Below are 24,308 nucleotides of genomic sequence, written 5' to 3' on the forward strand. Positions count from 1 at the left end.
TTGTGTATTGCTGTACAGTTTCATGCTTTATTTCCTTACGATTATTATGCCATAATCATTCATGTGTATATACTGCATTGCTTATGGTATTAAATTTTGGTTTCTATTCATAATTTCTATGCTTTATACTACTATTAACTGATCAGTGTCTTTGTTCCAGATTACAGTAGGTAGCTCGGGCATTTGCACATAGTTTTTTATAAGGACTAACGACATGGAAACAGTCTCATCTCTCTGCTGATTTATTTTTCTTAGATTTAATTCCAGCACTATTTTGTTTACTTCAGTTCTATTCATTGGCTTTATTAGTTAGTTAGTTATTGAATTGCTCATGTTATTTTCAGTTTCCTCCGAAAGCCATAGCGAGTCTAATGGTGAGGGATTGAAGTATGAGTGTGTAGTTTGATATTAGTTTATTTTCCTACAAATTAGATATCAAATTGCTCAAATTGTTTATGATTACCTCCGAAAGCCATAGCGAGACTAATGGTGAGGGGTCAGAGTATGAATTGATGTAATTTGATGTTATCTTTACTTTTCTTGCAATTTTTGGATTTCTTTGAGTACAGTTTCTTTTTAGGCAGCAGCAAGAATAATGGCTCCATGATCAATAATTCACTGTTTTTTTTTATTAGAATAGTGGCATATTTTCATTTTCTTTTAGGAATTAATTTCATCATTCCATGTTTTAAAAATCTTTTTGAAAGTCTGAAGTTTTGGAAATCACTATAAAGGACATCATTGCCTTGAACACTTATATCCATACTTGTCTTTTAGAATTTCCATTTCACATTAGGGAATCAACAAAGATAAAAACTCCCAAAACATAAAACTCAAAAACGACAAAAGTAAGAGATAGGTTATCTTGCACATATAGTGCATCACACTTCTTCAGCTTACGAATCCCGGATTGACAATTAAATGCAACAATTTAGAACACTCTAAATTTACCAAACAATATGTTCACCAGCAGGTTTCTCCATTGTGGCCTGCATTGGTCACCAACAGGTTGCTCCCCTTTTCACCTACGTTGGTTCTAGAAATCTGGGAGAATGATCAAGATTCAAGAAGATTCCCCTCCTAGGAGTGTCCATAAGTTGTTTCAACCAGTTACCTTGGATTAAACATTCAGATCTTATCCTTCCCTACATTGGAGATTTCACCACTTATCCTTTGATCTTGTCCCTCCATCAAAGGTGGATCTCTTACCCTAGATTGGTAATTGGATAAGAAATCCCAAATTACCTTACTTCTCTATATATTCCCAACCTTCTATGTGGTTGGGGGTTGGATTTTGGAGAGTAATTTTGCCCTTATGCTTCTGTAGTGAGTGGTAATCATCTCATGCATTTAAGGTGATTGGAGGTGCATATTGTGATGAGAAAAGGACAAGTCAACAACTTGGAGGAGATCTTCTACAAGATCAATTGCTACTTATGGTTATAATCTCCTTCCATTTATATTAATGTGAATAATTCATTGTCTTCCTATATATGATGTTGTTATTTCACTTATTTCAATATTGTGTTCATATATTGAATGAAGTACTTATATAATATTCCATAGATCTCATAGTTTCTTGGCTTGTGTTATCTGACTATGCTAGTTCTAATTTTAGCAATTAGAGTTGGGATTGGAGCTTCCAAGCTAAAGAAGAAGTGAAGTGTGCGAAGGATTACAGGTAGGCCTCACTCCATCATCTATTTAATTTAAGGAAAAGAATTCTGTTCCTTGTATCTCTGTTGTTCTAGGTTAGCCACCGACCTAGGGGAAATACTTTTGTCTGTAATCGTAAATCCCGCACAACACAGTATTTGCTAGAAGAGTTCAAAAAATCCAAACCTCCTACTTTTGATGGATACATAAAGAGAACAAAATATGTAGAACCGTGGTTGCTTGGAATGAAGAAGTTCTTGAGATTGCATGAGTATTTAGAGAGCATTAAATCAAAGACATCTACCTTCAGTCTTAAGGGAAAAGCAACTATATGGTGGGAAGATGTGAAGTGTGTCAAAGGAATCAGGGTAGAGGAAATAAGTTGGCATGAGTTTAAATGACTCTTTAGGAAGAAGTACATGTCAGATAGATATTATGACAGAAAGGCCAAGGAGTTTTATGAGTTGAAGATGGGTTCCTTGACATATGAAGAGTACACAACCGAGTTTCTGGAGATGTTGAGGTATTTTCCCTACATCTAGGATGAGAAGACAAAGGTCCAAAGGTTCATCAATAGATTTCCTTTAACATTTAAAAAATAGATTGAGTATGATGAGCCTCAGTGATTGGAGGAATTCATTGGGAATCTGAAGCATTGTTATGAGTAGTCAAAGCACAAGTTTAGGCCTAAGCGGGATTGGAAAAGTAATGAGAATACTAAAGGAAAGCGGGTTAAGAAGTGAGGAAGACCTCAGGAGGCAGGTGACAAGGATAATGTGCCACCTTACAAGAAGTTTAATGCAGTTGACCGAAGACATGGGTTTCAACCAGAGGAGAAAAATAAGGGTGATGGTAAGAAGCCTTTGAGGTGTTGGACTTGTGGTGCATATCATCACCAGAGTGAGTTCCCATCGCACCAAGCTAAAATACCTCATATTTATAGTGCTCAGGCGACACATACAGTTGGAGATGTTGGGTAGAGTATTCCTCATATCTATGCATCAATGGATAATAGGTAGGTTGATCATCATGCGTCCATTATTGAGATGGAAGGAAAGTTTTGTAATCAATTTGTCTCCATTTTGGTTGAGCCTGGATCTAACTATAGTTATATTAGTCCTGACCTAGAGGATAAGTGTTTCTTTAATAAATAAATGCATGCAAAATCTTGGTTGGTGTAGTTGGCTACAAGGACCAAGAGAAATGTTCATCATTGAGCACGATCTTGTGTACTTGAGTTGAATGGTATGCCTACATCATCACATCTAAATGTGCTTCCTTTGGGATCATATAGTATGCTTTTCGGCATGGATTGTTTTTTCATTCACAAGACCAATTTAGACTACTATAATAAGGCTATTGAGTCCCTAGATGATGATGGAGAAAGGATAATCTTGCAAGGAAAGAAGAAGCCTACATTAGTGAGAATGGTTACATTTATGCAAGAAAAGCATAGTTTCTAGAAAGAAGGTGTATTGTTTGTAGTTCAAATTTCTAGTGACAAAGTGAAAGTTGTCGACGATGATGAAGTCTTGAAAAAATATCTTGTTTTGCAGCAGTTTCAAGATGTATTTCTAGTAGATATTCCATAGTTTCCTCCTCACAGAGAGGTGGTATTTTCTATTGTGTTGATGTCGAGAACAACACCAACATCTAAGGCACCTTATAGGATTAACACTCTGGATTTGGTTGAATTGAAGTTGGAGCTTAAGGAGGTGCTTGATAAAGGATACATAAGGCCAAGTGTGTAACATTGGGGTGCAACAATATTGTTTGTAAAGAAGAAGGAAAATACTCTCAAATTATGCATTGATTATAGGAAGCTGAATAAAGTGACTATCAAGAAATGATATCCATTGTTGCAGATTGACGATTTGTTTGATCATCTGATGGGAGTAGCAGTGTTTTTGAAGATTGATTTGAGATCAAGATATCATTAGGTGCGCATTAAGGAAAAGTATATTTACAAGGCTGCATTCCATACGAGGTATGGCCATTCTGAGTTTGTGGTGGTTCCTTTTGGTCTTATTAATGCTCAAGCCACCTTTATGTGTTTGATCAACACTGTGTTGTATCCTTACCTAGACAAGTTTTTGATAGTGTTTATTGATGATATATTGGTATACTTCAATAATGATGAAGAGCATGCAGAGCACCTAGAAAGGAAGTTGAGATTGTTGAGAGATAATTAGTTGTATGCCAAGCTTAGTAAGTGCAATTTCTTTCAGTCTCAAACTCACTACTTGGGACATGTTGTTTCCGAGGAGGGGATACCAATGGACTCAAAAAATATTAAAGCTATCATGGAGTAGCCAACTCCTAGTAATGTGGATGAGGTCAGACTATTCATGGGACTAGTAGGTTATTACAGGAGGTTCATCAGGAATTTCTCACGAATTGACTATCCTATTACATATTTGTAGAGAAAAGGGAAGAACTTCGAATAGACTTAGGAGTGTGCAACTATTTTTGAGTTTTTGAAGCATTTGCTTACAAATTCTCTAGTTTTGAAGATTGTAGATCTTGATAAGGAGTTTGTGGTATGTACAAATTCTTGCAAGGAAGGGCTCGGTGGAGTCTTGATGCCGGGAGGACATGTGGTATTATATGAATCAAGGAAGTTGAATGAGCATGAGAAAAAATACGTGACCCATGATATTGGGTTGGCAATTATCATTCATGCATTGAAGAAGTGAGACATTATTTTCTTGGAAGGAGGTTCATCTCGATGAGTGATCACAATGGGTTGAGGTACTTTTTTGGCATCTGAAATCTAAGCAAGCTAGATGGTTGGTTGCTCTTAGTGAGATTTCTTTTGAGATTAGTTACATCAAAGGCAAGGAGCATTAGGGGATTTTTGAGGTCTAAATTGGGCCTCCTAAGAAAAATGTAACGCCAAAATAAACTATATAAGAACCAATAAGATTCAAGATGATGATGTCAACCATGGGGGATGATTCACCATTTTTGGAGTAAAAAAGTAAAAAGATTAAAAAATAATAAAATAATAAAACTAATTTTGCAACTTGTATTTTCAACTTATCTCCCTAATTTTTACTCACGTTTCGAGCGGGAGTACTTGTTGGATGCAAAATTTAATTCCTCATCTAAGGCGTACCCATGTTGCATACTTTCGATGGACCCTGCTACATGAAAAATGAGAAATAAATGAAAAAACGTAATTGCAATCACGTTTTTCATGTATTTCTCATTTTTCATATAGTATGGTCCATCTAAAGTATGAAACATGGGTACTCCTTGGATAAGGAATCAAATTTTTCATCCAATGAGCATTTCCGCTTAAAATTTGAGTAAACCCATAGAGAGATAAGTTGAGAATATGAGTTGAAAAATAGTTTTTCCTTTTTTCCTTCTAAAATTTGATGATGTAATCTAATCTTATTTTATTATTTCCACTATTATTTTATAATTTCCTTAGGAGGCCTATTTTAGACCTCAAAATTATCCTTATGAATAGGGTTGCATATGCTCTCAGTAGGAGAGTACAAGTGAATCAAATTTTAGCTGTGAGCTCTTATAGGGTAGATTTGCAGGATCAGATCTTGCATGCAGGGCGGTATGATGACAAGTACCAACAATTGAAGTAGATATTGCAATAACACTGTGAATGTGATGGAGATGAGGAGTATCGCTTCATGGCCGATGGATTGGTTAGATTCAGGAACAATATTTATGTGGCATATAACAGTGAGCTCAAGAATCTTATCTTGAGGGAATTTCATGTCAAGTCATATTCAGGTCACCTAAGATATCATTAGACTTTGACAACTATCATTCATGCATTGAAGAAGTGTTGACATTATCTTCTTGGAAGGAGGTTCATATTGATGAGTGATCACAGTGGATTGAGGTACTTGCTTGACCAACCCAATTTGAATGCTAAGAAAGCTAGATGGTTGACTACTCTTAGTGAGATTGATTTTTAGATTAGGTACATCAAATACAAGGAGCCATAGGTTTGCAGATTCTCTCAGTAGGAGAGTGCAAGTGAATCAAATTTTAGCTGTGAGTGTTTATGGGATAGATTTGCAGGAATAGATCTTTCATGCAGGGAAGTATGATGACAAGTACCAACAATTGAAGCAGAGATTGCAACAATGGGGTGGAGGTGATAGAGATGAGGAGTATTGCTTCATGGCAGATGGCTTGGTCAGATTCAAGAACAAGATTTATGTGCCAGATAACAGTGAGCTCAAGAAGCTTATCTTGAGGGAATTTCATGTCAAGTCCTATTTAGGTCACCTAGGATATCAAAAGACTTAGATAACTATCATTCATGCATTAAAGAAGTGGAGACGTTATATTCTTGGAAGGAGGTTCATCTTGATGAGTGATCACAGTGGGTTGAGGTACTTGTTTGACCAACACAATCTGAATGCTAAGTAAGCTAGATGGTTGGCCACTCTTCATTAGATTGATTTTGAGATTAGGTACTTCAAAGGCAAGGAGCATTAGGGGAATTCTGAAGTATAAAATGGGCCTCCTTAGAAAAATGTACAACCAAAATAAAATTTATAAGAACTAGTAGGATTCAAGATGATGATGTCAACCATGGGGGATGATTCACCATTTTTGGAGTAAAAAAGTAAAAACATTAAAAAAAATAAAATAATAAAACTACTTTTCCAACTCGTATTTTCAACTTATCTCTCTAAGGTTTTACTCAAATTTCATGTGGGAGTATTTGTTGGATGAAAAATTCAATTCCTCATCAAAGGAGTACCCATGTTTCATACTTTTGATGGACCCCGCTACATGAAAAATGAGAAATACATGAAAAAAATATTGCAATCATGTTTTTCATGTATTTCTCATTTTTCATATAGTAGGGTCCATCAAAATTATGGATCATGGGTACTCCTTGGATAAGGAATCAAATTTTGCATCCAATGAGTGTTTCCGCTCAAAATTTGAGTAAACCCATAGGGAGATAAGTTGAAAATATGAGTTGAAAAAATAGTTTTTTTCTTTTTTCCTTTTAAAATTTGATGATGTAATCTAATATTCTTTTATTATTTCCACTATTATTTTATAATTTCCTTAGGAGGCTCATTTTAGACTTCAAACTTCCCCTACTAAATAGGGTTGCATATGCTCTCAGTAGGAGAGTACAAGTGAATCACATTTTAGTTGTGAGCTCTTATGGGGTAGACTTGGAGGAGCAAATCTTGCATGCAGGGAGGTATGATGACAAGTACCAACAATTGAAGCAGAGAATGTAACAACGAGGTGAAGGTGATATAGATGAGGCATATCGCTTCACGGTAGATGACTTGTTTAGATTCAAGAACAAGATTTATGTGCCAGATAACAGTGATCTCAAGAAGCTTACCTTGAGGGAGTTACATGTCAAGTCGTATTCAGGTCACCTAGGATATCATAAGACTTTGACAACTATGAAGAATTTGTATTATTAGCAAAACTTGAAGAAAGAGGTGGTTGAATTTTTTGCAAGATGTTTAGTCTGTTAGCAGGTGAAAGCTGAATGTAAGCATCCAACTAGTTTGTTGCATCCTATTCCGATTCCATAATGGAAATGAGAGGTCAATTCCATGGACTTCATTACAGGTTTGCCAAGGACATCTAGACAACATGATTCCATCATGGTTGTGGCTAACAGGTTGAGCAAGGTAGATCACTTCATTGCAGTGAAGTCTACTAATTTAGCTAGTGAGGTAGCTCAGATCTTGATAAGGGAGATAGTGATATTGCATGGTGTTCCAAAAAAGATCATATCAGATAGATATTCCAAGTTCACTTCTAAGTTTGGGAAGGATTTGTTTGCAAGCTTGGGGACAAGTTAGATTTCAATACATCCTATCATTCGTAGATAGATGGAAAGACAAAGAGGGTAAACAAGATTCATGAGGATATGTTGAGGATGCATGTCATTCATCAACAAAGGAAGTTGGAGGAGTATCTTCCACTAGTGGAGTTTGCATATAACAATGGGTATCATGAGTCCTTAAAGATGAGTCCATTTGAGGCTCTTTATGGGTGGAGTTATAATACCCTTCTTAATTGGAGTGATCCGGTGAACAAGATGCTGATTCGACAGAATATGTTGACTGAGATGGACTAGGAGATGCAAATTATTAAAAATAATTTAAAGACAGCGCAAGATAGGCAAAATATGTATGCAAATCAATATAGAGCATTAAAGGAGTTTTAGGTAGAGGAACATTTGTACTTGCACATCAAACCCAAGAGTAGCTTCCTGAGGATTGGATCATGTGCCAAGTTTGAAACTCGATATTGTTAGCCTTTTGAGATACTTGAGAGGATTGGACTAGTGGCCTACCAAATTGCACTTCCACCAACAGTGAAAGTACATGATGTTTTCTATGTTTCATTACTTGAAAGATATGTCCAGGATGTTGATCATGTGATTGATTGGTCTATATTGCATGTGGAACCAGAGGAAGAATTCCAGCCATAACCTCAATGCATTTTGCAGCAGAAACAACTCATGCTCTGGAACCTAGAAATAGAGCAGGTTAAAGTGCAGTGGGAGCACTTTGATCTCAATGAAGCTACATGGGAGATGGTTGATTAGATGCGGGCTATGTATCCTTCCTTACTTTCTAGTTGAGCATATGTGTTTGGTTTATTTGTTTTGGCTTATATATATGTATATGTGTACTGTAAATATTGCAATGAGTTTTGTTATAAAGCTCCAATAAGCAGTATGTTGTGAATATTACATCGAGTTGTGTTATAAAGCTCCAATAAGCAGTATAATGGTCATGTTTTCAGCAATTTGGTATGTTGAAAATATTGCATCGAGCTGTGTTATAAAGCTCCATAAGTAGTATGTTTTGTTGTTTGTAAGTGTCATAGAACACCAAGGATGGTGTTCCCCTAAGGGGGATGGGTTTGTAACAGTCCCTGGTTGATTTTCCATGTAAATAAAATAAGACCAAGGTCATGGGACAAATATTCCAAGCGAAATGGTGGGAAAACATTATACTGGGCATCACTTGTGGTTAATTAATGACTATGGAAATTGGAAAAGGCATTGGAAAAAGAAAAGAGGCAATACATGAAATTTAATTATGAAAATAAAGGAAAATATGAGAATGGAAGGTGAGGAGACAAAAAATTCCATGTAAGGTAAATTAGAGGAAAATGAAGAAGAATAGAGGCATCAATGATAAAAAGGCATAATAGAAAGTTCACAATTTCTTTTAGTTCAGTTTGGCTCTCTCCTTTCATACTCTCATTATCTCATACTCTTGCACACTTAGATCATTCTTGGAGCACTCTACAACTCACTTGGATTGGAGAAAGAAAGTAAAGAAAATAAAGGAAGCACAAGGAGACAGTTGGATCAATAGCTACAACATACTTACTTCGAAAGTAACAGGTTGCATGTGTGATCTCCTCACTGGTTTTTGGATGCATAGTATATGCATGTGGTTCCTTGGTTATGTTTTGTTATTGACATGGATATTTTCCTGGAATGATAGTGGTTTCAGCCTTTCCTTTCCATTCCCTGGATAGCCATGGTGTAGGTTCCCCATTTGGTTTTCTAATTGGTTCTTCGGTTTCCTATGGTTGTGGGTTGGAACAAATTATCTGTAGCCCTGAAACAACTTGGGTTCCTTGGAGGCTATGGGTTGATTTTCTAGTTCCTTGAGCCTATGGGTTGGGACAAATACTCTCAAGCCCTGAAATAACTCAAGTTCCGTGGAGGCTATGGGTTGAGTTACTAGTTGCTGGAGCCCTAGAAAACATGGGTAGAGACCAATATGGTTGATGTTAGTGATTTATGCACCATATAGGTGAGATCATTATTCTTGAGGGTTGAGGTGGGTTGGCCTCTGGAAGCCATGGTTGGTTTTATTTTGTTTTAACCTTTATTATCCCACATTCATGCTTGGAATACGACGTGAGGGTGATTGGATGAAAAAGATATTTGGTTCAGCCCAAAATATGGTCAGGTGGTACATGGAACTCCTTGACTTGGTTGGAATTTACGTATGTTAATGGTGAGCTCCAGTATTGTAGCAATAATGCTACAACTCCTGGGGCTTCCTGTCTCTTAATTTTATCAACCCGGTAGTTCGTACAAACTTGGAAGCGACGGTGCTGTATGCACAAGTACTAGCCCTTGTCGCAGCTGTCACTTGGTCAGCTGGCACAAGTCCGCTAGGGCTTAAGCCAACTTCTATAGGCTCACAGAAGAAGCTTTATCAATGATGGACGAAAGCTAACTCAAAGGAAGGCTACTCTACTTGACAAACTGAATCAAAAGCAATTTAAAGCATGTAAATCTATGAAACCCTAATTTAACTAGTCTATCCTCTATAATGCAAAGAATGTGGATGCAACTCTTATGAATGCTGTCATTACCTCTAACAAGTGTAAATGCATGGGTCTAAGCTACTTGCATCATGAGAAATGTGTTTTTGTGTTTTTCCCTTAGGTGTGTGGAATGAGTGTGAACTTGGCCTAATTAGGGTTTGATTGTGCAGGTGGGATGGAGAAGGAAGGAAAGTGTGGGACAGGTTGGGGAGGCTAGGAGAGGTTCCTAAGGATCCTTAACACCCATCCACAGAGGTCCCTCACGTTCAGAAGCTCGGCAACGAAGTGAATGGCCTCCTATAGGAAGGCTGCAGGGGATCCTACAGGATACTCTGTTTTCTACAGGATGTCTACAAATGGCTACAGGATGTCCTACTGTGAGTGGTTGGAGTGATGGAGGAGAAATGGAATGGTGTGGGAGGCTAAGGGAGATGGAGATGGACCTGATGATGTCTCAGGAAATGGAAAGTCAGACGAAGGAAGGGTGCATGCAATGGGTCTAAGCTACTTGCATCATGAGAAATGTGTTTTTGTGTTTTTCCCTTAGGTGTGTGGAATGAGTGTGAACTTGGCCTAATTAGGGTTTGATTGTGTAGGTGGGATGGAGAAGGAAGGAAAGTGTGGGACAGGTTGGGGAGGCTAGGAGAGGTTCCTAAGGATCCTTAGCACCCATCCACAGAGGTCCCTCACATTCAGAAGCTCGGCAACGAAGTGAATGGCCTCCTACAGGAAGGCTGCAGGGGATCCTACAGGATACTCTGTTTTCTACAGGATGTCTACAAATGGCTACAGGATGTCCTACTGTGAGTGGTTGGAGTGATGGAGGAGAAATGGAATGGTGTGGGAGGCTAAGGGAGATGGAGATGGACCTGATGATGTCTCAGGAAATGGAAAGTCAGACGAAGGAAGGGTGCATGCAATGGGTTGATGTTTTGGAAAGGTGGAATCAACGAGAGTGCAGGAGATGGAGCTGTACGTGAAATGAGAGAGTTGGAGGGCAAGTGAGTGAGATAGAAGGTGAATAGAACTTGCATGTGGATGGAGAAAACGACGAAGGAAGTGGCTTGAGAAAGAGCAATGTAAATGAAACAAATGACCTGTGCATCAAAACAAGAAATTCATTAACCTATTATGCCATGAAACCTATAAATCTGAAATGGAAAACAAGAAATGAAACTAATGCGTGAGAGTGCAGTATGGATCAATGTCGAGAATGTATGAATGGATCTTCAATACAGACGTTCATGTGGCAGCTTGCGTGGAGATGAAACGACTGCTGTTCTTCTTGGTGGCTGATCATGGTCTACACCCCAATCCCAAACAGTGAGATGGCAGTGAACCTTTACAACCTGTTTTTGTTGGAGCTCCAAGAGATTTATTCTACCAACCTATCAAACTTGAATACTGAAAGCAAAGCATCATACCAGTCCTATCTATGCTAATGAAAACAATTAAACTAACAAGCTGGAAATCCGAATTGCATAGGAAACTAAACAAACTCAAGTGCTGGAACTAATGGTAAATGCATTACAACACTGAGGAGGTCTATGGCTCTCAGGTTGGGCCCTAACCTGAGAGCTATAGCTCCTTGAGAAAACTCAGAACTAACTCAAAAGTGGCCTTCTTTATTCATGATCTGATAACATGCCAAATTGGCTTACAAAAGAGAACGAAACTTGAGCTGTGCTCCAAAATTACAATAGTAATACGAGAGTTTCAACAACCTAACCAAGGCTAAGGCCTCTATACTTATACAAAACGATGCTCCAACAAGTATCCATGATTCTAGGAGCTCGGCTGTTCAATCTATAGTTTAACTGCTGATCCTGTAGGATGATCATAAATGCTGTTTCCTGTAGAGCAGTTTTGAACTGCTGTTCCTGTAGAACAGCTGGCCGTGTATTAAGCTCGGAGGGAGGATGGAGTGGGGCTCGGAGTTCTTGGTGAGGATCACGAGGAATGTCCCCCAAGACCGTGGACAACCTCTCCTTACGTCAGCAATGCCAACTCGTTGTCTCCTTGCCACCTTTTCGTTGTCTTTTGCTCCCTTTTAATGCCAAAACCTGGAATCACAATGCATTAGCTACGTAGATAAAGTGCCTATCCTTTCTCCTACAAACAACATGAATAAACTAAGAAGTGTATGCATAAACAATAAAAATGAATGGTTTGAGCAAGCAAAATAGGCCAAAAATGAGCCCAAATTGTACCAAAATTGGGGCTCATCATCACCCCCCAGCTGAACCATTTGCTCATCCTTGAGCAACTTAGTCAAGATCCTCATCCTTCATGGCCTTTACTGCTCCCCTTACATCCCAAGCTTCTGTGGTGATGTCTTCATGGTTGATATGAAACCCTGCTGTATTTTCCACTTTTTCCCATTGTGCCCTTTCTTCCTTTCCTGTACCTCCTTCAGCCAATCCTAGCAACAATGGAGGGCTGAGTTTGAGGCCAATCCAGCTGGCCTGAAGTCTTTGCACTGATTTCTTGTACAGGTCCACCCTTGCAAATGCTTCCCTCATTCTGGTCGGGGTATGGTATTCCCTGATTTTCAAGCTATGTGCCAAAGCATGCCATCTACGTGCACAAGCATGGCCAGCAGTTTCTCCCAAGAGTCTTTCCATGTCTTCAAAATGGGCTATTGCTTGGGCTTGTTGGTCTATAAATCTCAAGGAAGCTGCAGGATCATTGGATAACTATTGGCGGGCTGAGGTGAGGGCAACCGGATCTTCTAGTTCTGCCCGAATATACAGTGGTTCACTCACTTCCCGGTTCATGACCGATTTCTCTTCAGTGGCTCTCTGATCCTCATGATTCAGCCATGATGCAAAAGCCATTAGTTGCATATCGCCCAAGGCGATATTGGGATCCCAAGAGACCTCATTGGGCAGAATTAGATTGTGGATATAAAATTCTGCTAGCTTAGCTTTATCCTCTGCTGAGCTAGTGTTGCATACTTCAGTAAACTGCTGTGGGTCATGAATTTGCTCAATACCTCTTTGTGCTAGGGTGTTGATCTGGAATTGTAGCCACTGATCCTTTAAGTACAGCCCATAGGACTTTGCAGGATGTCTGCACTGCAAGGCTTCCATGGCCCAACTAGCCATGCAAGCCAATTGCGTCCCCTTTTGTTGCAGCTGCTCCTTTAAGGCTTGCACCTCAATTCTTAACTGCTGTTCTTCTTCCTGTAGAACTGTTTTTGGTCCTTCAATATTGGTGGTCAGCTCCTTCTTGCCTTCTTGTTCAGATGTGATGCCCTTGGAGGATAGTCCTGCCTTTACCTGGAGTTCTTGCAGCTGCAACCGTAGCTTTTGGTTTTCTTCCCGTAGAAGTGCCTGCTGGCAGCTAGCCACATGTTTAGCCATAGTGAACTCACTTCTGACCTCCCTGAGCTGATCTTGTAGAGGGCCTATGTCCCCCACCCCCTTTGATTTGGCAATTTGCATCCAGGTATGGGAGCGGACTCTTTCTTTCTCCAATTCGAAGAATAGAGGTACGGTGAATTTTTGTGGGATGATCTTGCCTGCCTCCAAGAAAGTGTAATATGAATTCAGATTGGGTGAAGGACTAGGTTCAGGTATATGCTCTCTTGCTGTTTCTTGAGGGGGTTCTGCCTCATCCACCCTGGGTGATGAAGGTCCTCCTTCTTCTTTCTGTTCGGTTTCCTGTAGTCGAGCTAAGGTATCCTGTAGGACGTTCTCAGCTTTCTGTAGCCTGGTTTTCTCGTCCAACAGGTCCACTCGGTCTTGCCATGTGCTCTTCTTCGGGCTGCCCTTTTCATAGGTAACTGTGACCTTTGAGGGAGATTTGTCTTTGGGAGAAACAGGGGTGTCCTCAATGACAATTGGGCTACTGGACTGCTGCTGTGGTTTCCCTGTTTTTATCCGAACACTCCTCCGTGCTTTGAAGTAGAGAGGAGGGTCCCTCTTCCTTTTTCTCTTTGGCTTAGGTGGCGTACTGAGGCCAGCTAATACGGCCGCTGCCTCTCTGGCTAAAACATCCACCTTCTGCTTCTCAGATTTTGGTTGTGCATGGCTTCCTGTAGAAGCCTGTTCTTGCACCCTTGTGCTTCCTGTAGACGCTGGTGTCGGGCTTCCTGTAGAAGCCTTGGTCTTTGCTTTTGGGCTTCCTGTAGAAGCCTTGGTCTTTGCTTTTGGGCTTCCTGTAGAAGCCTGCTTTTCCTTTCCTGTAGCGGTAGGTGTCTTCCCTTTTTCTTTTTTTTCTACGGTGGTTTGATCCTTTTGTTTGCTTGCGAGTGCTGGAGAGGTAATTGGGCTGACGTGGCTTTCCCCGACTCTGTCTCTTCTGCTTTTTGACCTTATTTCTCTTGCTGACAGGATGGGGGAGTCAGCTTTTTCTTTAGCCTCTTCTTCCTCAGCCACTTCTTCCTTGTCTTCAGTGCTGGAGGAGCCACTCTCTTCGATCAGCATTTTAATGTCTCCATCTCGTGTCAAATTCCTAAACGACTCCCAGGAGAGGGGAACTTTATATGAGTGCAAGGCATCTTCCACAAGCAATTTTATTAACCCATGATGGGCTATCTGATCAGGGATGCCCTGTCTTAGTTTGGTAGCACACTCCATGAGGGACTGTAGAAGATAATAAGGGATGCTTAGTTTTTGGTCTACAGGATCGTCAATTCCGTGCCTTAACTCAGTGAGGAGCCGGAAATGATATGCATATACTATACTGAACCGGCCTTCACACGTAATATACTTCATTATTTGCAAACTGACTTCATTCCACGGTGGTGTTAGGCTCATCCTTCTTACCCCATTTTTATCTTCGGTGAATGACTCTTCCGGTGGGAAAAACTCCTTCTTTGCTTGCTGGCTCATCTTTCGCTCTTCTTTGTCCCACGGCAGACCCATGGGCAGCTCTGTAATCCGACTGATATGCTCTGGGGTGAGTTCGAGGCTGAGACCTCTGAAGGTTACCGTGGCCAATGTCTGTGATTTAGGCTGTAGAGCCTGCAAAAATTCCTCGGCTACTTCATCATCGTAGCCCTGTAGTTTATCACAGAAAGGCATCCATTGCGCTCTAGTGAAGAGCTCAACCACTACCGGGTTTCTCCTTAATGCATTTGAATTAGTGGGCTCTCGCCTGATAAACCCGCCAGGCATGATGAATACAGTGGTTTATACCAGAGGTGGTGGATACACAGGAAATTCGGTCTAAAGACAGAACATGCAATGAATTTTCAGACCACAGTTGATTATACAGCTATCCTGTAGGAGCGATAGTATAGGCACGGCAATCCAATTTTTTATGACCACACTGTGACTAAAGGCCTTGCCACCTTTAAAAAACAATTGCGGAAGGAGTTGCCGGGTTACCTCCTTTCTGCCACCTTTTTTTACGTGAAGACTTCACCTTCCTGTAGAGCCGCGTTCCTGTAGAAACTTCTTCTTGTAGGACGGCGTTCCTGTAGAAACTGTTCCTGTAGGAGCAGTGCGCAGGCTTCGGGAAGAGCTTTAGTTGGCTGGCGGTCGAGAGGTGCTTTACCAGCGTTCAGGTAGCCGAGAGCTCGACGTATCAATATGCAGAGGTAAGCAGAGGATCTACTCGAGTTTTGAAGTGAGGTTGATGGAGATACACGCTTAATCGAGCCGATTAGATTTTGAATCGGCGCAGCTCGTGGCGCGGGAGTGAGTTGTCCCCGCCGGACCGTTGGGTGACGTCACCCATCATCCGCCTGCACATTCGTTTGTTGCCGCATTCATTCCCACAGATCTGTCGCCACCCTTTTCGATTAAACTTCACTTCTCGGTTGACGGGACTGATCTTCACGTGCTTGCTGCGTGTTTCTTTCGTCGTGGCTGTCACCTCGTCCTCTGACTATCCCTTTACTAACCGACGTGGCCAATCACTGGCCTTTAGGCCGCTCAACCATTCACCTTTATGCCATGCAAAACAAATCGAAGTAATAATCATGCAGTTTGATGGAGAGAAGGATTAGAACACTTACCTGCGCGCGGCTGCACATGATTTCCAGTTTTTTGAGCGATGGATCTACCTGCCGCATGTGGCTGCACATTCCTGTAGGCTCGTGGTTACAGGATGCTGGCGATGGAGTGAATGGTTCTGCGTTCATGCGCCCGTGTTTGATCTCAGATGGCGGTGCTGTGAACGGTCTTCACTTGAGCAGGTTGAACTGTTACAGGATCCCCGCGAGGGGTCTTGTCACCGTTCTTTCTCCTCGGGTGTATGCTGCATGCTGGCGGTTCTGGCTTCTCGATCACGATCCCAGCGCTTCTGATGTATCAACGTGGATGTGGTATTGTTCTCGGTGCCTAGTTTTTCTTTGACAGATGCTTTCTCACAAGAACTGATTACTTTATTGTGCTACTGCAGGGATCTTGGTTGCATGGTGACGAGGATGGTGGAGGACGATAATGGCAATGTTCAGGGGTGCCATCATTGGCATGCATGCATTCAATCCACTCCTCAGTCGCTAGATCTTCATTTGAAACACATTTCGGCCATCGTAACCTTCTACAGGAAGTTTCCTGTAGAACACAGAGCTTCCTGTAGAAAATTGGCACTTTCCTGTAGAAGATCCGCGTCTTCCTGTAGGAAGACTATCTGTTCCTGTAGAAAAACTGTATCCTCCTGTAGAAAATCCAAAGCATGATAATAATTGCACATACCTTAAAAAACATTGCTGTTCTTGGAGGTGGTGCTGATGACATCCTTTGCTAGCATGATGAAGGCCCCTGGCTTGGAGTCGAGAGGCTTCTTCTCCTCCATAGAACCTCTGCATGCAAACCTTTTATGGTGCTAATTGCTTTTTCCTTTTTTTTTCTTTTTCCTCTTTTTTTTTTTTAGAAAGACAATAGGAGTGCCTCAATGAGGTTTTCACCCCTATTGCCTGCCTTGGGCGCCTCAGAGAGGTTTTCACCCAAGGATCTTTATTTTTCTCTCTTTTCTTTTTCGAAAGACAATAGGAACGCCTCAATGAGGTTTTCACCCCTACTGCCTGCCTTGGGCGCCTCAGAGAGGTTTTCACCCAAGGATCTTTATTTTTCTCTTTTTTCTTTTTTCTCTTTTTTTTTTTTTTTTTTTTTTTTTTTGTGTGTGTTTTAGATCCTTCAGGGTATGCCCAAAGTGGAGGCAGAACCCTTCTCTATGACCAAAACAGATTTCTCCATAGTGCTGATAAACTCTTGTCTTGAGAGAGGTCTTCTATAGATCTTCAATCGGTGCCCATTGACAAGCATGGGAATGGATTCCTCATCAATGGTTCGAATGAGGACAGATCCATTGTCATGGCACTGTTCCACCACATAAGGTCCTAGCCATCTGGTTCTCAACTTCCCCTTGAAATCTTTGAATCTGGAGTCATACAACAAGGCCCAATCTCCCGGCTGAAATTGCTTGTCATGGAGATGTTGGTCATGCCACACCTTCCTCTGAAGTTGAACCACTTCTGAGTGAAGGAGGGCCTGCATGCGGTGCTCATCCAGTCCATTCAGCTGCAATAACCTTTCTTGCTGTGCATGGCTGAGATCTAGGTCCAGCTGAGCTGCCAACCTCAAAGTGTTATACTCAAACTCAATGGACAACAAAGCTTTCTTCCCATAGACCAGCTCATAAGGTGTGAAGCCGGTGGTGGTCTTCCAAGTGGTGTTGTAAGCCCATGTGGCCTCAACTAGGCGATCTGCCCAGTCTTTTCTGCTGCTGCTCACCACTTTGGTCAAGATCCCTTCTAATGCTCTATTGGTGACTTCCACCTGCCCATTTGCTTGAGGATGATAGGGGGTGGAAGTCCTATGCTTGATCTTGTGATGAGCTAGTAGATCTTCAACCAAGTTGGATGTGAACTGGCTCCCTTGATCGGTCACCAGCTCTCTTGGGTAGCCAAACTTGTAGAATATGTTCTCTCTTAAGAACTCGACCACCTTTTCTTCAGTTGCTGCTTTGATTGCTTTAGTCTCTGCCCACTTTGTCAAGTAGTCAGTACACACTATGATGTAGGATCTCTGCCTCGACGAGGGATTGATTGGGCCCACAAAGTCCATGCGCCACTTCTCAAATGGCTCGAGAGTCACTTGAGGTTGGAGAGGCATCTCATCCCTTTGGGTCGGTTTCCCCATTCTTTGGCATTGGTCACACTGGCTAACATATCTCCTGACATCTTGATGAAGTGTGGGCCAATAGTAGCCTGCCTGCAGGATCTTGAAGGCAGTTCTCTTTGCTGCAAAATGTCCTCCACAAGGCCCATCATGACAGGTGAGGAGAATGTCAAAGACTTCCTCCTCCCTTACACAACGCCTTAAGATCTGATCGGGGCCAAGCTTGAACAGGTTGCCCCCAATCCATGTAAATGAGGCACTCTTTCTGATGATTTTGCTCTTCTCTTTTGAAGAGAGGTGAGGAGGAAACTGAGCTGAAACAAGGTAGTTTGCTATATCAGCAAACCATGGAGAGAGTACTGAGATAGAAAACAGATGCTCATCAGGCATCTGGTCATCCACCGTCCCATCTTCATCTGCAGACAAATCCAATCTAGACAAGAAGTCAGCAACAACATTTTCTTTTCCTGGTTTATCAACAATGGTTAGATCAAACTACTGCAATAAAAGTAACCATCTAATAATACGAGCATTCACATCTGGTTTATTCATCAAATATCTAATAGCAGCATGGTCAGTATGTACAAATGTTTGATATCCGGTAATGTAATGACGGAACTTGTTTAGTGCATGGACTACAACTAAGAACTCTTTCTCGGTTACAGTGTAATTCAGCTCAGCTTTGGACAAGTTCTTACTAACGAAGTAAATGGCATATGGAACTTTTTCCTCAATTTGTCCTAAAGTTGCCCCTATGGCTTTGTTTGAGGCATCAGTGTGGATGTGGAAAGGTAGGGCCCAGTTTGGACCTCTCAAGATTGGTGCTGACACCAACTTGTCCTTTAACTCATTCAAACTCTTCTGACAAGTGTCAGTCCACTTAAACTCCACATCTTTTGCCAACAAGCCAAACAATGGCGAGGCGAGCTTGCTGAAGTCCTTAATGAATCTCCTGTAGTATCCCGCTAATCCCAAAAAACTCCTAACATCCCTTACCTTTTGTGGAGGTGGAACCTTCTTGATTAGAGCAATTTTGTTAGGATCCACCTGTAATCCTTGGCTAGAGATGGTGTGGCCTAGCACAATCCCTTCAGTCATCAGGAATTCACATTTTTCGGGACTGAGGGACAGGTTCATCTCAATGCATTTGGTGAGGACTTTTCCCAAATTGGACAATGCTTCCTGGAAGTTGGCCCCATAAGGAGTAAAGTCATCCATATAGATTTCTAGTGTATCATGGACCAGCTCCGAGAAGATGCTTAGGACAGCTCTCTGGAAAGTAGCAGGAGCATTGCATAGCCCAAAGGGAAGGACTCGGTAGGCAAAGGTACCCCAAGGGCAAGTGAAGGTGGTCTTATCTTGGTCTTCTGGGCTGATTTGGATTTGATTGTACCCGCTAAACCCATCCAGGAAAGAGAAGAACTTCTTTCCTACCAGTCCATCCAACACTTGATCTATGAAAGGTAGAGGGAAATGGTCTTTCTTGGTAGCTTTGTTCAGCTCCCGGTAATCTACACAGATCCTCCACTTCCCATTCTTCTTGGGAACCAACACTAGAGGGGACACCCAATCACTATCTGAGATGGGGTAGATGAATCCGGCATCTAACAGTTTTTGCAATTCTTCCTTGACAATGTCTTTAAGGGCTGGATTCATTCTCCTCTACGGTTGCCTAACCGGTTTACAGTCCTCTTTGATGTATATATGATGAGTACAGACCGAGGGATGGACTCCTTTCATCTCCTTATAGCTCCAAGCAAAAGCATCTAAGTGGCTGGCCAACAGGTTGCACAGCTCCTTTTCCTGAGAAGGAGATAGGGAGGAGCTGATTTTCAATGCTCTCTCAGGGCTGAATTCCACATTCTTAACTCTGGGAGTGACAGGGTTGGTTGTACAAAGATCCACTAAGGTGCTGGCTTGGGCATCCTCCACCAATTTTTCTAAAGGTAGTGCACTGGTAGGTGGGTTTTGGATCAAGTTTTCGATCAAATCATCCTCGGTTGGGGGATTTCTTCTATTGGTTTCTATGGTACATAGAGGTGCTGAATACACCTCGTCTTCTTCTCCTTCTTCCAACCAGAGTGGTAAGTCATGCTCTAAAGAGGGTTGGGTAGGAGGGTATAGGACAAGTTGCTTGGACATAGGACCATTTTTGATGGTCATATTTCCGGCACGACAACTGATATAGGCATCTACAGTGGCTAACCAAGGCCTTCCCAAAATGAGGGGATATCTAGTAAGCTTTGCCTTTGGTTGCAGAACCAGGAAGTCTGCAGGATACTCCCAAGAGTCAATAGAGACCAAGACATCCTCCACAATTCCTTCGGGAGTCACAGTGGAGCGATCTGCTAATTGCAGTACTGTCGAGGTCTTCCTCAAGGAACCTTGAAGATTGAGCTTGCACATGGTATCCCTGGTCATTACATTAATGGCAGCCCCCAGATCAATCAGGGTGTGGGGTATTTCTAGTAGATATTCCATAGTTTCCTCCTCACAGAGAGGTGGTATTTTCTATTGTGTTGATGTCGAGAACAACACCAACATCTAAGGCACCTTATAGGATTAACACTCTGGATTTGGTTGAATTGAAGTTGGAGCTTAAGGAGGTGCTTGATAAAGGATACATAAGGCCAAGTGTGTAACATTGGGGTGCACCAATATTGTTTGTAAAGAAGAAGGAAAATACTCTCAAATTATGCATTGATTATAGGAAGCTGAATAAAGTGACTATCAAGAAATGATATCCATTGTTGCAGATTGACGATTTGTTTGATCATCTGATGGGAGTAGCAGTGTTTTTGAAGATTGATTTGAGATCAAGATATCATTAGGTGCGGATTAAGGAAAAGTATATTTACAAGGCTGCATTCCATACGAGGTATGGCCATTCTGAGTTTGTGGTGGTTCCTTTTGGTCTTATTAATGCTCAAGCCACCTTTATGTGTTTGATCAACACTGTGTTGTATCCTTACCTAGACAAGTTTTTGATAGTGTTTATTGATGATATATTGGTATAATTCAATAATGATGAAGAGCATGCAGAGCACCTAGAAAGGAAGTTGAGATTGTTGAGAGATAATTAGTTGTATGCCAAGCTTAGTAAGTGCAATTTCTTTCAGTCTCAAACTCACTACTTGGGACATGTTGTTTCCGAGGGGATACCAATGGACTCAAAAAATATTAAAGCTATCATGGAGTAGCCAACTCCTAGTAATGTGGATGAGGTCAGACTATTCATGGGACTAGTAGGTTATTACAGGAGGTTCATCAGGAATTTCTCACGAATTGACTATCCTATTACATATTTGTAGAGAAAAGGGAAGAACTTTGAATAGACTTAGGAGTGTGCAACTATTTTTGAGTTTTTGAAGCATTTGCTTACAAATTCTCTAGTTTTGAAGATTGTAGATCTTGATAAGGAGTTTGTGGTATGTACAAATTCTTGCAAGGAAGGGCTCGGTGGAGTCTTGATGCCGGGAGGACATGTGGTATTATATGAATCAAGGAAGTTGAATGAGCATGAGAAAAAATACGTGACCCATGATATTGGGTTGGCAATTATCATTCATGCATTGAAGAAGTGAGACATTATTTTCTTGGAAGGAGGTTCATCTCGATGAGTGATCACAATGGGTTGAGGTACTTGTTTGGCATCTGAAATCTAAGCAAGCTAGATGGTTGGTTGCTCTTAGTGAGATTTATTTTGAGATTAGTTACATCAAAGGCAAGGAGCATTAGGGGATTTTTGAGGTCTAAATTGGGCCTCCTAAGAAAAATGTAACGCCAAAATAAACTATATAAGAACCAATAAGATTCAAGATGATGATGTCAACCATGGGGGATGATTCACCATTTTTGGAGTAAAAAAGTAAAAAGATTAAAAAATAATAAAATAATAAAACTAATTTTACAACTTGTATTTTCAACTTATCTCCCTAATGTTTTACTCACGTTTCGAGCGGGAGTACTTGTTGGATGCAAAATTTAATTCCTCATCTAAGGCGTACCCATGTTGCATACTTTCGATGGACCCTGCTACATGAAAAATGAGAAATAAATGAAAAAACGTAATTGCAATCACGTTTTTCATGTATTTCTCATTTTTGTTATAGTATGGTCCATCTAAAGTATGAAACATGGGTACTCCTTGGATAAGGAATCAAATTTTTCATCCAATGAGCATTTCCGCTTAAAATTTGAGTAAACCCATAGAGAGATAAGTTGAGAATATGAGTTGAAAAATAGTTTTTCCTTTTTTCCTTCTAAAATTTGATGATGTAATCTAATCTTATTTTATTATTTCCACTATTATTTTATAATTTCCTTAGGAGGCCTATTTTAGACCTCAAAATTATCCTTATGAATAGGGTTGCATATGCTCTCAGTAGGAGAGTACAAGTGAATCAAATTTTAGCTGTGAGCTCTTATAGGGTAGATTTGCAGGATCAGATCTTGCATGCAGGGCGGTATGATGACAAGTACCAACAATTGAAGTAGATATTGCAATAACACTGTGAATGTGATGGAGATGAGGAGTATCGCTTCATGGCCGATGGATTGGTTAGATTCAGGAACAATATTTATGTGGCATATAACAGTGAGCTCAAGAATCTTATCTTGAGGGAATTTCATGTCAAGTCATATTCAGGTCACCTAAGATATCATTAGACTTTGACAACTATCATTCATGCATTGAAGAAGTGTTGACATTATCTTCTTGGAAGGAGGTTCATATTGATGAGTGATCACAGTGGATTGAGGTACTTGCTTGACCAACCCAATTTGAATGCTAAGAAAGCTAGATGGTTGACTACTCTTAGTGAGATTGATTTTTAGATTAGGTACATCAAATACAAGGAGCCATAGGTTTGCAGATTCTCTCAGTAGGAGAGTGCAAGTGAATCAAATTTTAGCTGTGAGTGTTTATGGGATAGATTTGCAGGAATAGATCTTTCATGCAGGGAAGTATGATGACAAGTACCAACAATTGAAGCAGAGATTGCAACAATGGGGTGGAGGTGATAGAGATGAGGAGTATTGCTTCATGGCAGATGGCTTGGTCAGATTCAAGAACAAGATTTATGTGCCAGATAACAGTGAGCTCAAGAAGCTTATCTTGAGGGAATTTCATGTCAAGTCCTATTTAGGTCACCTAGGATATCAAAAGACTTAGATAACTGTCATTCATGCATTAAATAAGTGGAGACGTTATATTCTTGGAAGGAGGTTCATCTTGATGAGTGATCACAGTGGGTTGAGGTACTTGTTTGACCAACACAATCTGAATGCTAAGTAAGCTAGATGGTTGGCCACTCTTCATGAGATTGATTTTGAGATTAGGTACTTCAAAGGCAAGGAGCATTAGGGGAATTCTAAAGTATAAAATGGGCCTCCTTAGAAAAATGTACAACCAAAATAAAATTTATAAGAACTAGTAGGATTCAAGATGATGATGTCAACCATGGGGGATGATTCACCATTTTTGGAGTAAAAAAGTAAAAACATTAAAAAAAATAAAATAATAAAACTACTTTTCCAACTCGTATTTTCAACTTATCTCTCTAAGGTTTTACTCAAATTTCATGTGGGAGTATTTGTTGGATGAAAAATTCAATTCCTCATCAAAGGAGTACCCATGTTTCATACTTTTGATGGACCCCGCTACATGAAAAATGAGAAATACATGAAAAAAATATTGCAATCATGTTTTTCATGTATTTCTCATTTTTCATATAGTAGGGTCCATCAAAATTATGGATCATGGGTACTCCTTGGATAAGGAATCAAATTTTGCATCCAATGAGTGTTTCCGCTCAAAATTTGAGTAAACCCATAGGGAGATAAGTTGAAAATATGAGTTGAAAAAATAGTTTTTTTCTTTTTTCCTTTTAAAATTTGATGATGTAATCTAATATTCTTTTATTATTTCCACTATTATTTTATAATTTCCTTAGGAGGCTCATTTTAGACTTCAAACTTCCCCTACTAAATAGGGTTGCATATGCTCTCAGTAGGAGAGTACAAGTGAATCACATTTTAGTTGTGAGCTCTTATGGGGTAGACTTGGAGGAGCAAATCTTGCATGCAGGGAGGTATGATGACAAGTACCAACAATTGAAGCAGAGAATGTAACAACGAGGTGAAGGTGATATAGATGAGGCATATCGCTTCACGGTAGATGACTTGTTTAGATTCAAGAACAAGATTTATGTGCCAGATAACAGTGATCTCAAGAAGCTTACCTTGAGG

Source organism: Pinus tabuliformis, chromosome 6 (genome assembly GCF_031772625.1).
Source record: "Pinus tabuliformis cultivar Carrire ecotype Pingquan chromosome 6, CPIR1, whole genome shotgun sequence".
Classification (NCBI taxonomy): Eukaryota; Viridiplantae; Streptophyta; class Pinopsida; order Pinales; family Pinaceae; genus Pinus; species Pinus tabuliformis.